We start from the raw sequence: 13,327 nt of genomic DNA on the forward strand, positions 1-13,327 counted from the left end.
CTGGCCCCCTGCTGTGAATAAAGCAAGAAGGAGATAGAGAGAAACCAGAGACAGGCCACTTTACTTAGTTGAAGAATTACGTGTACTGAATGCCTAAATAGTTTATAAAAATAAAACTGTCACTGTTATCGTGCTCCCCTGAGGCTTTGCACGACACCCATATTTTTCTTCACAAAACTATGGAGACCTTCTTTGCAGGTTTGTGTCACTCCATGCAAACGTTGAGATAAACGTTGTCTTTAATGGCCATCCAATAAGTAAAGTAAAAATTCCTTCTGAAACTGTGAAATCCTCCTAAGCATTAATATTTCATGACATGCAAGAATAAGCACTAGTAATCATCTTTAATTATGAGCCTGTGGCTGCGAACGGCTTTTTGAACACTGCGTTATAAGAACAGCATGTTTAGACCCATGTACTTTTGGGACTGATAGCACCAGCACACAGGTCAGAAAACCCTCAGTGGAGATCAGCTGCGTTTCCAAAATACTGTAAACGTGCCAGGATTTCTGGTAGAGTTTGTCACATGTCATTGTGTGACCCTGTTGTTTGTTTCTGATAAAAACAGATTTTCTTTTCCTCCAAACCTCTTAGGAGGCAGCCTTCTGGTCACTACAGCTGCAGCCAGCACCCACATAAAAACAATGCTGTGCCAATACAAGAATACAAAGAGAGAGATACACAGAGAGGAAGAGCAGGAGAGAGCTGGTGCCAGTACAAGACTGGTACTGTTCTCTATCCAGCACACAGACTGTTGGAAAAGTAATATCCTTATCTTTACACAGAGTGATAAAGAAATGCTGTGCACATATGGTCAATGCATTAAGTCTGTAATCATTTCCTCCTAATTATGTTCATGGGTGTTTATTTCCTTGTCTTTTAGAATCACAGTCACATGATTTGCAGACAATTTATCAGTAAGTTGCACTGCCAAGCTCTGTAAAAGGACCTCTGCTGCTGAATGTTCTCTTTTCAGTCCTTGAAAGCATTATCAACATTGGGTCATCTAAAGCCACGACACAAATATAGCTTTAAGCCACTGCAGGCATTTTCATTTTGGCAGCGTGATTTAGAATGCTTTCCCTCTGAATATGATTACATGTTGCCAGCATTTTGCCATTGAAAAGGCCACCAGATTGAATGAAGCATTCGGAATGAGGGAGCTTTTCTTCTGCAATTTCCGCTGCCAGTGCAATTTTCTCTACTGTACATGCAGAGAAGGCAGAACAATATCACAGAGTTAAAGCACTTGCTTTTAGTGTAATGCTCATTTGAGGAAAAAAAATAATAAATAAAGCTCAACTTACATTTCAAATTCAGTATGCAGGGTTAGTTACAATGGGGTGCCACACAGACCCTTTTCTAGCATGCTCATCAAAGGCTTGATTGTGCAGTATAGACTGAGATCCTGCATTGTTCATTACTCATATGTGTGACTTCAGCATTATGAAACTAATGCTTTGCACTCTCGGCCTGGTAATTATAACTGCAACTGCGTTTTTTTCTGTTTTCTTTTTTTTTTCTACGTACATTTGATCAAGTTCCTTAAAGCTACTTTGGCTAGCATTTCAAAAAGAAACATTGACAAACAAAGCAAAATTTGCAGTGGCAGCCGTGGAATTGCAGATAAATGTTTCCGGACTAATTTCAAACAGAAGCTGCTCCTCTAATTTCATAGACTTGGTATCAGTATCACACACAGTAATCTTGCCTTTAGCCACACAATGACACCTATAGTGTAAAAGAGCATGAGCTCCCCTCGCAGTTAGCCGGTGGAACAGCAATCAAAGCAACTTGAGGGAACACGGAACGGCAACTTTGCCTCACTGGTGACACGCGCGCGCGCACACTTACAACAAAACAAACACGTACGTGCTGGCTCTCATGTACGCGCACCCTCATGCGTCCAAAGCTACGTACAGGACGGGCCATAGGCGCGCACAAACACTGATCCGTCTCATATCAAGCAGTGAGACGAAACAATGGAGAAATATTCATAATAATTATTAATAACATGCAAATAAAAACACTAGTAATAACAGAAAGAATGGACGCGATTGATTTACTCTTTATTATTATCATTATTATTATTTTTAATCCGGGGTGACTCTCATTTAAAGTTAAGAGCAAATGCAGCTTTCAGAGTGAACTAATCATCGCTAGATCTGGACTCCAAAGAGAGAGAAAAAGAAGCTTGAGTACAAATGTTGATGCTGACTACTGCAGGCCTGATTTACACCCCTACTCTGAATGTTGCCCCCCGGACTGCCACTCACTGAAACAGGTCTGCGTAATGTGCCAACCCCGAATACTGAGATCATTGATTCCCTCAGTGTTTCGTGCTCCTTTTACATCCGCACTTCTGCAGCATCACCTGGGGAAGATGCTGCCTCACAACGTGCAGCGAGAGCGCAGGCGAACGCATGCAATTTGTGAGAATAAGTCATTTTCCTGGTGGTCTAAAATGAAGGCTTTATACGGCAAATTGTATCAAATTTAATACCCTCCGAAGGGCTACGTCGACATATAGTCCGGGCGGAGCTTGATAGGTAGCTTCGCCGTGAGAAAGAAAAGGGGGAAAATTACCTCCATCCTGAAAAGGACACCACCGGCCACCCTAGTTACATGCTGACCACGCAACATCGCCATAATTGTGCCACAATATAGCCCTGCCTACCAGACCACTTCCTCGTGGTTAGTGATAAACAGGAAAAAATATACATAAGATACCTTCACATTCTGTTAGAGGTCTAAGCCAGCATATACCGTACTTACCTAAAACTGACTCTCCCCTCTTAGCTGTATTTGTGGTCCAAGATTTCTTAGTTCTCTCGCCAACAACTTCTGCTGGAGCATATGTATCCAGTGCTCATGCTGGTGGCTCAGTCGGTGATGTTGGATTGCGGATGATTTGGCAATCCTTTTCATGCTCAAGGGAAAAAAATCCTCCGTTTCTGCGTGGTCTCGTGCATTGGCGCGCAGATGAATAAAGTAATGAAGTCCGTCAGGAGGGAATGGAGAAAAGGGAGCTGTAGAAGTGGGATTTATGTCGACGTGTTTGAAACAGTTCTGCTCTCTTTTTTTGTCACACTAGGAGCCGTTTGCGGGTAGAGAGGTGTGGATGGATATCTAGGAAGGGAGACTGGGATCCACAGACGGAGGGCGAGAAAGGGGAGGTACAAAGAATACAGTCTCGTATTGTAGAGGACGGTCATGGCAGGCAGTGAGGGGTGGGTCTGGACTGTATGAGGCGGAAGGCGAGGTAACTGAGGGTGGATGAGGATAAGAAGCCGCGTCGTGACTTTTTTCAGCTGATAGGTATGCTAATTCTTTACACCGAGGCTACAGGATGAGCACCATAAATAGCCTGGTCATTGCTCATTAAGGTGTCAACATTTGGGTACGGTGTGGGCTCAGAAGGACACAGGCTTATTAAGCATACAAGGATTTTTGTTGGGTTTTTTCGTTTTGTTTTTTTGAGACAACTGAAAGCGCAACAAAGTGAGAAGGCGTTGAGTTGCGCAGAAGGTGTCACACAATGCCACGTGCAGGCTGTGTTCTTTACATAAAAAAACAACGTGACTGTATGTCTGTGTTAATGTGAACTTATGATGACTTGCTGAGAAACTCATCTTCATAAAAATTCAGCATAGCTCTGTGGACCCCGTTTCACGTTGCATTGGAAGCGAAACCATGGCAATTTATGCACACATTTTTGTGGAGCAAAATTTGCTCTGCTGTCCCAGGTGCTGAAACACAACTGAAGTGAAGTTCTGGTTACTGTCCATGGTTCTGAAAAGCAGCAGGGGAGATTCTGTTGTTCTGTCGATGGCTGCGAAACCTGCTCAGTAGATCTGTGGTGATGTGTGTCAGGTAATAATGTTAACTCAAAGTGGCAGGTGTCATGGCTGCTGAATTCATTAAAGCAAACACTGTATTAAACGTATAAATTCACTTCATTAATGACTGATAAGGTCATGGCTGCTCAATGTTGTGGCTTTGACAGACAGTTAGGGCTTATATTCTATAATAACACTGTGGGGGCTACATCAAATTTGTATAGGCATGTTGGTGTTAAACTAGGGAACCCCTGGCATCATTCTAAAATCCTTGCTATGGTGCTGGTGAGTGGTGTATTCTGACAACATATGGTCAGCATACGCATGACATAAGATCATATTTCCTTAGACCAAAGGCTTAGCCAAAAGCGCTCTACTCTACTGCGTTAGATATTACATCAAAATTATATCAGCTTGTACCTCACTTCATGAGGATATCTCCAGCACTGCTAAATATAGTGCAGAGTAATAGGTAGAATCTGCAGTCAAATTTCAAAACAAAGACTTTTGAGAGGTTTTACAAGCCATCTACAATTCTTAACATAAAAATGCAACAAATCCTCCTCAGGTCATTATGTCTTCTTCTACATCAGCATTCATCTTAGAACAGCTTGCTCTGTCTTTCTGTCTCCTTCACATACATTTTTACTGCTGAGATTCAATAAATATAAACATGAACTGTGCATTGAAGCTGGTAACATAGCTGCTAAAATTTTTGCCTCAAACCATCTTTGGTCAGGTCAGATAAGGTTACTTAATATTTAAGGTACCTTGTGGGCAATTTTTTTCTTTTGAATGTTAAAGGTTCCATTAGTTTGGCAGTATCATCCTGATTTAGTGGAAATATGTATAGGTGTGAATAGATATAACCTGAAAAACCACAGATGGATTATGCCTGATTTATTCGGTCGAACCCACCACTGTACTTATTAGTTAAGTTTACTCTTTCTCTCCCAATGTAATAGTTTTCAGAAATGCAAAGCACAAACAAACAAACACACACACACACACACACACACACACACACACACACACACACACACACACACACAAAAGAAGAAATGGCATTAACAGCTTGGCATACTACAGTGTGTCATAGGAGCTAATACTCTATTTAATAATCCAAAACGGATACTTTAAAAGTATATCTGACACAGGTTATTAGATGTGGGGTTTATGTTTTTTGTTTTTGTTTTTTTTTTTTTTTTTTTGGGGGGGGGGGGGGGGGTAGATTTTGGAAGCTCACAGTCTTTATTGTAGCTCAAAGCTGGAGCATGTCAAATGGATAACTTTTAAACTGATTTTGACATCACTATATCCACTGCTGTCACAGAGAGTTTTGCAACTCACTAGCTCTCCAATGGTCCACTTGCAGTGAAGTACTTGAAGCATCCACCATCGGCTAAAGAACCTGGCAGGTCCAACATTGCGTGGAACTCAATGAGGCTAAATGGATAAATGGTGCCATTACAAAGTCATTAGCCTGGAAGTGGTGGTGACACGTGACAAGTTTCTTTTGCAGTTGCAGTCATAAAATGCTCCAGGGATCATTGATGTTACATTTCACGATTCAATTGATAATAGCTTTTAATTTGAAATTTCCCCCCTTTCCTGCCAAGATTTACTGTCACCAAGGGAAATTACTGACATGTTCAAGACGGCTCTTACATTTAATTATTCTCATTTTGTTTTGAAAATCTGGATTCCTGCTGTCTGCGGTGGAGTAACACTATAATATCAAACAATAACTGAACAACTCACACCTTTTGTCAGTGGTTACGTTCCAACAAAGTAAATATCAGCCAGTCTGGGATACATAAGCCACCTGATTTTCAGTGGTACTTACTGAAAGTGTGTAGTTGCATACTGTATTGCTGTCAAAGCTTAATCAAACACAAGAAAGCAAGCAAAGTGCTTGATGTGGATTTGTCGGTATGCATTATTCCATGTGTTGCTGCAATACTGCAGACAAAAGCTGTTTTGTGAATGCTGGTCATGAATACCACACAAAAAAGTACCACTGTTGCTTTGGGATTTACCTATGATGAAATATGTACTACTCTAGAGTGTTTGTGTGACTGGGTCATGGCAAGAGTGTTGGATAGATGCATATCTTGAGTTTCCCTACGTCCATAGGGTCAATGCTAGCAGAGCTGTTGGCCTACTGTAAAGAAAGAGGCAATGAAAGAAAATCAATCTTTTATTTGAAATCTGTGGTCAGAAGAAAATTGTGTCCAGCACAGTAACACAATATCTTGGAATCAAAATGCTTCTTAACAGACTTTATGTCAAAAGTAGTTTGATTGAAGACTCAAATTAAACCGAAATCCAAACAAAATTACACTGTGCAGCATTTTTCCATCTGCTTTCTTGTTTCGTTTTATTTGTTGACTTCAGATTTTCTCAGTAAATTACATGCAATTTAAGCATATTCGATAAATCCAGGCACTTTTGGTCTCAGACTATATAAATCCCACAAGAATAAATATAATCAGACTTTGAAGACAAACACAAACACAACATACTAATATAATTATTGGGTCACAGAAAATCAAAACCGTGGATACTCAGAGAGAAAAGTCCCCTTTTCTTGGTGTATTGAGATCAGTTTTGTTTTTGGAGAAAAAGCAGTTACCCAGTTAAGCTTTTTGATAAGATTGTTGGCAGAAACTAAACTTAAGTTATTGCCAAGTGCAGATCATAAAAGGATATCACTCAACATTCAATTCCTTCAACTCAGTCTGCTTTAACAGTCTGTAATTATGAAAGTTATGGAATCACTGACACATTCTTCAATAATGAATGGTGAAAATAAAGAAAATTTACTTAAGGCTTTAAAAAATGTTGTAATTGCATCTTTGCCTTTGACTCACGTTTAAGCTTCATTATTTAGGTATGGAGATTGTGCCAATGTCTTTAAAGTTTGTTTAAGTAATCACACGTTTAGAAGAAAATCAGCCCCCTCTATTGTTTCTAACTATTGGCTTCATTGGTTTCATTTCTTCCTTTTTTTCTCCACAACATTAGAAAGATAGTTTTCAAAATAATGGAAAAATATATAATATGTTAATATATTTGATATATTTATCGTTTATTATACAACTAAATCTCAAAAAATGTGAATATTGTGGAAAAGTACATTTATTTTCTGGATTTAATTAAAAAAGGTAAACTTTCATTTCACTTTACCTCATTAAACTAAAAAAAACTGTTTCTCTATTACAATATTTCCTAAGATCAATCAAAATCATGTATAATAGGGATATGTCCACCTTATCAGAAGGATGTTTATTTATACACTCATTACTTGGCTGGGGCTACATTACAGCAAATTACTGCCTGAGTGCAGCCTGGCATGGAAATGATCAGCTTGTGGCACTACAGAGGTGTTACTGAGACCCAGGTTGCTTCAATAATGGTCTTCAGCTCGTCTGGAATTTGGGGTCAAGTCTTTCTCACCTTTTTCCTGGCGAATACCCCACAGACTCTCTGAGGCTCACATCAGATGAGTTGGCTGGCCAGTCAAGCACAACAATATCGTGGTCAGCAAACCATTTGGTCGTACTTTTGGCACTGTGGGCAGGTGCTAAGTCCTGCTGGAAAACAAAATTGGCATCTCTATAAAGCATTACAGCAGATGGAAGCATAAACTGCTCTGAATCTTCTTGTAGACAACTGTATTGACTTTGGATTTGACAAAACACAGTGGACTGACCACCACCAACTTCAGCAGATGACCTGGCACTCCAATTCCTTGCAGACTGCAAAAGCTTCATGCTGGACTTCAAACACCTTGGATCGAGTGCCTGTACAGACTGCAGTAGCCTGATTTCCAAAGTAAATGAAAAATTTTCTTTCATCCGAAACAGGCTTTGAACCACAGAGCAACAACTACAATTTTCTTATCCCAGGTAAGACACTTCTGATATTGTCTCAGTCCCAGGAGACAGCTGATCTTGGAAGTGCAACAATTGGGAATGCAAAAGTTGTAGGCACCTTCCTGAAGATTTCTTTGAATCGTGGCTTTTCAAATGGAAAGGTCGAATCTCCAGCAACACTTGAAGTATAAATAAATCCTGATAATCTATCCAGTTATAATGGAAATAAAAGATAGTTTAATAGATGGGGCGATCGTGGCTCAAGAGTTGGGAGTTCGCCTTGTAATCGAAAGGTTGCCAGTTCGAGCCCCGGCTTGGACAGTCTCGGTCGTTGTGTTCTTGGGCAAGACACTTCACCCGTTGCCAACTGGTGGTGGTCAGAGGGCCCGGTGGCGCCAGAGTCCGGCAGCCTCGTCTCTGTCAGTGCGCCCCAGAGTGGCTGTGGCTACAATGTAGCTTGCCATCACCAGTGTGTGACTGTGTGTGTGAATGTGTGGATGACTGAATGTGTAAAGCGCTTTGGGGTCCTTAGGGACTAGTAAAGCGCTATACAAATACAAACCATTACCATTTAGATTTACATTGCAGACAGAACTGTGATGTACTGCAGATGTCATTTAAAAAAAGTCTTTCACATCTGTAGTATAACCTGCGGTGCCTTTGTGGTACTGAACATTGTACATGCAGAGTTACATAAAATGATAAAAATATTTCTGTAATGATCGTAACGTAATTATATCTCTTCCCTAAATCCTCCTAGGTTAGTCTGTCTGGATGAAACTTACTTATTTAAACTGCCTAGAATAACAGGATTATAACCATCTATATAGCTTTTGGAAATTATGTTTATGATATTCAAATCCTTTCTATTTCTGCATATCAAGTGTAGTAACTGATCTGAAAACAAACTGTGACAGCACGTGTAGGCGCTGAAATTACATGCATGTAACGTGTATGTTGTTGCTGTCTGTAAATACATTTTGCTAGACAAATTTTGATTCCAGTGGCACTTTGGGGTAACTGGAATGTGTTTTAATGCATATCTCTAAGTGTTAGTCAAACAGTGATTCTAATAGTGCCTGTCATTGATTACTTTGTCTTATGCAACCAATATTTAGCTTAAAATTAAGGAGACATATACTTAGTTATTATTCTTTTGTTTGGTGTTTGTGAACAGTCATTTTTGTCATCTGACTAAATACAGTAAGAATGAAGATAAAAAAGAATAAAATGATAAACTAACATAGATATCGGTCTTTTAATACATGAGGCAAGCCAACAAGCACAGTAGGCCTGGCAGAAAGTGCCCATAGGGCACGTTTTTACAAGTAATAATAATGTTATCAGTTATCATTAGGATTAAGCGTTATTATAATACTTAAGAAAAGGCAAGTGTGCTCAATTCAACAAAACCCGATGACCTCTCAAACATTTTGAAATTGATGAACTACATCATCAGCACTTGTACATGATACTATTGATGTGTAATGTTCACCTGTTTGACTGGACTTATTGATATTGAAACAGGTTTTAATCAGGTTGGCACAGTTGCTGTTCTTAGTGGCACTGCAGCATGTGACAATTAAAAGCTACGCTTTGGCTATTAGCAGCGGGTCATGGTCGAAGTAGCCATTCATTCTACCTGAGTCCTTGAATCTCTCCCTTCCTAATTATCTCCCTCCATCTATTTTCTTACCACGTTAATTTCACCTTCTCCACAGCTGCTGGTAGCAGCAGAAGCCTCTCGTGACTGTGAGGCCAGGTTACTAGTTGTTCCTGGTGTTACTGGTGCAGCAGCCCCAACAACTAACATGCCGGTTAATTTGACACATTCTGCTGCATCTATTTTTACTTTCTTTTCATTGTTTTCTCTCAGCTTTCCAGCTCCACATTCTCGCCACTTCTTCCATACGAAACTTTTTTACAAGGTGCGAAGCTAGGGTAGGGGCTGGTCGTGTTAAGAGATTTGATTGGGCAATCCGCTGTCAATCCATCAGCCCAAAAGTGCGTACCGGGTGTGCCAGATTACCAGTCCTGCCCTGATGTTCACTAATTGGGAAATGGTCTGGTACCTCTATAGCACCTTTCCAGTCTAAATAAACACTCTAAGTGCTTTTATCTACAAGACACATTCCCACAATGCAGTGCTTTTTGCATCTGCCACACACTAATGCTTCAGTGGATGCATCAGGAGCAATACAGGGTTACGCATTTTGCCCAAGGACACCTAGACATGTGCACCGGAGGAGCCGAACCACCAACCTTCCAATCTCGACACAACATGTCCTGCATCTTAAACTACTAATTCTACTGCAAAAAACAAATAAACAAACTACAGTCTAGAAAAAAAACAAATAGGATTTAATTTGGAATCAGTCCATTGCGAAAAACTTTCTTGGATATACACGTTTAATCTCTCTTAATAATATCCTTAAAAGCAACATGCTTCCATGCACCACTACTCAACGTTCAATTATTTGTCAGCATGAGTTCCTCATTGTCGAAGTTTACCAAAGTTTGTACAATGCAGCATTATGGGTGTGAAGGATATCACTGTCAGTTAAAAATATACTTTGCAGATTCGACTCCATTAGCCACATAACTACAGTAATTGGGTCATATTCAACAGCAACCCAGGCACAAAACCCTTACAGGTGCTAAATTTATCAGGGCTGTAATGATTTCACATCTACCTCCTTGTTGGAAGCCATGGGTTGAATCTTCCTCCTAGCTGCCCAGAAGACTATTACTGCATGCTAGATTGACAACTTACTAATGGCTGATCTCTATGGCTTAGGCCACAGAAATGTTTCTACCCTGGTGTTAGTACACGCTGTTGCGGAAGCCTGTCACACTGTACCCAGACCTCTCCCTGCCAGTGCTATGAAGGAGAAGACAGATGTCCAAATAGCCAGCAGGCCCATCAGTCATGAGTTTGTGGGGTTTTTTCTCGCAAGGCCCAGAAAAGGGGGGTCAAATTGGAGAAACACAGATGAATGAAGATGACACCATTCGAGCCTTACTGCTACTATAATGAAAAACATACTCGTTTTTTGTGAAGCTTCTAGATAATAAGACAGCCAGATGGATTCACACACAAAAGCAACAACTTTTAATAGTTTTATTTACATGAAAACTGATGTAAAAATCTGTATAAGAGTGCTTATTTGTTAATTGAACAGCACTTTAACTTCACCCAAACACAACAATTAAATCTATTTATTAACTGCAAAAGAAAGAAAATACCAAGAAACATAAGTACAGATTGGTGACTTTAGTAGGGTGTAGCCCAGCCTTGTATTGTACAAACTGGACATAAAGAATTGATTAATGGCCAATTAAAATGAAAGAAAAAAGAGGAGCTAACGTAGCACTAAAGCCTTGTGTTTAAATGTAAAGCCTGGCAAATGCCGCGCTAAATACATTCTGTTACAGAAGCAGGGACACATATGTGTTGTGTTGTACTTTATAGCTATATGCAAACATGATATGGAACTGATGGCACTTCAGCGTTAGACATCCTTCTGTGGCATGAGGCATCATCAACACAGACGCGTGGTATTTCATTTCAGTTTGTCCTTGTGATCCATACAATTAGAAAAATGTTTCACAGAGATCCAAACTAATTGACATTAAGCTTCACTCTAAATGGCAGTGTATTGCTTCAAATCAAAATTGGTGACGCATCAGTTGAGCGTGTGTGGTGTAGAAGGCTGCAGAACTTTAAACAATTTGCTTCTAGACTGATTACCTTTCACAGGAAGGTAGATGTGTGAACTAAAAGCTACTGTAATAAGGTTTTTTTTTTCCTACGCAGTGTTTAATGTTAAATTGCAAATCAAAGAAAAATATATTTTCATCCAAAGTAACATCTATTTAAAACCTGCTGTGACAATTCGAAGAAAGTTTTAACTTCGTTCCAAAGACCTTGAATGAGGCATAAAATATAGTAAGAGTGCTGTTACAGGTTAGCTCACCACATGTGGCAATGTTGCAACCCGTATGTGGGTGGCTGCTCAGCATGCACTTACCATACATCTAATTGCCCATCTGGCACAAAAGCAAAGGACTGAGCACAGTGTGGGTGCTCGCCACCTTAGGGTGTTGCAGATAATTAAATGAAAATTTTAAGGGCTTCTTTGAAGATGAAGATGTATTTTTGAATGTCTGTCAGAATTTTAACAGTTAAAATAAAGTACATGGCTGCTCAGTTTTCATGTCACCTTAAAGTTATCGCTTGGTCGTGCCATCGCTAATTCCAGTCAGTTTCCACAGTACGTGGTTTCTGTCACTAATTAGCAAAGGAAAAGGGTAAAAATGGTATTCATTTTACCAGCTCAGCAGAGTGGCTAGCACACGGAAGATTGCATTTAGATCAAAAGGGAGTGATTTTATGGGATTAGTAGGATGAGACAAGTTCACTAAATTGTTCATTTGAATTCACTGAATTTCCCCTGATGTGCAGCAACAGCAAGAATTATGTAAACAAAATGAATTTTGTATGATAGAAAATTACTGCTGTAAAAAATTTTGTTAACGTTTTAATCAAGATGAGCAGGAATAGAAGTAATAGTTGTCAGCAGACATCTAACACTGTTATAACGCCGCAATAGCACTACATAGTCTCAAATGTAATTTAATGCATTTCAGATGTAATTTTCACGTGACCATAATCTTCAGATAATGTTTTACATGTCTGAATGTTTGATGTTTTGTATATAAAAACAGGCACTAAAAAGTTTATCACTGGGAAACTTCAGTACAAATGGAGTCCAATTTAAAAAATCCAACTCCTTCAAATTGCTGACTATAGGGAGTTCTCTGCTCTTATTGCTCTTGGCAAACCATGCAATTAAAAAAAAAAGTAAAGAAAAGAAAAAAAGAAAAACTGGGCTTCGTTTGTTTCTCACGCCAGACAGAAAGGAAGAATAAACATATGCAACAGAATTCCAATTGAAAAGAAAACAAAGCTGCCTTGAGAGCAGTTGTTCACTCTAAATAATAAAACAGTGATTAGGATGTGACCAGAGGCTGTCTAAAGGGCTCAGTAGCATGCTGTGGACTGGTCTGAAGCTCTCTGTTCTCAAAATATGTGTTATTCTAGCCAGCAGTGACGGAATCTCACGCCTCCCACTTTTCCATTTTCCACTTGACAGCAACTCTTACTGTCCTTAGCATTCTCTTCCCCCACTCTAACTCTATATCTGCAGTATGTATCTCTGTGTGTGTGTGTGTGTGTGTGGTTTTTTTGTCTCCTTTTTCAGATTGGATTTTGCTTCTCTGCCCTTTTTACCTGTTTACTCGTTCATCATTTATGTTTTCAACGTAGCACGGTGAAAACATCCTCAGATTTGAACTCTTCTTGAAGCGTATTGCTCTTTAGTCTCCTTATTCTTTAAAGTCTAGTGTTTTATTTTTCTCACAGAGTGCTCCATTGTGAAATTACCAGTGTTACTAATGAAGTGCTAATTTAAGCTGTGATGATATTTTAATCACCCAGTGCACAAGGATGCTTGTAGATGTCTGGTCCTTGTGGACTTTAACACATCACAGAAGCTTTGGCCTTAAGTTTAGAACATTTTTGATTAATGTGCAACTAAGAAAAAAACT

At 39.6% G+C, this 13,327-nt stretch overlaps 1 protein-coding gene across 1 annotated transcript in view; it reads right to left on the reverse strand.

Annotated features, from left to right (window-relative positions):
• The window catches only part of brinp1 (bone morphogenetic protein/retinoic acid inducible neural-specific 1), a 117,180-nt gene extending 114,028 nt beyond the window's left edge, over positions 1-3,152 (reverse strand). The window contains exon 1 of the mRNA XM_085279742.1: positions 2,776-3,152. The gene's annotated coding sequence lies outside the window, so the exon portion shown is untranslated. The remainder of the gene's footprint in view (positions 1-2,775) is intronic.
• Positions 3,153-13,327: the final 10,175 nt, after the last annotated feature.

This window comes from Mchenga conophoros, linkage group LG7 (genome assembly GCF_057382185.1).
Source record: "Mchenga conophoros isolate Kocher_MC1m ecotype Shallow Benthic linkage group LG7, M_conophoros_male_GT1.1, whole genome shotgun sequence".
NCBI classification, from domain to species: domain Eukaryota; kingdom Metazoa; phylum Chordata; class Actinopteri; order Cichliformes; family Cichlidae; genus Mchenga; species Mchenga conophoros.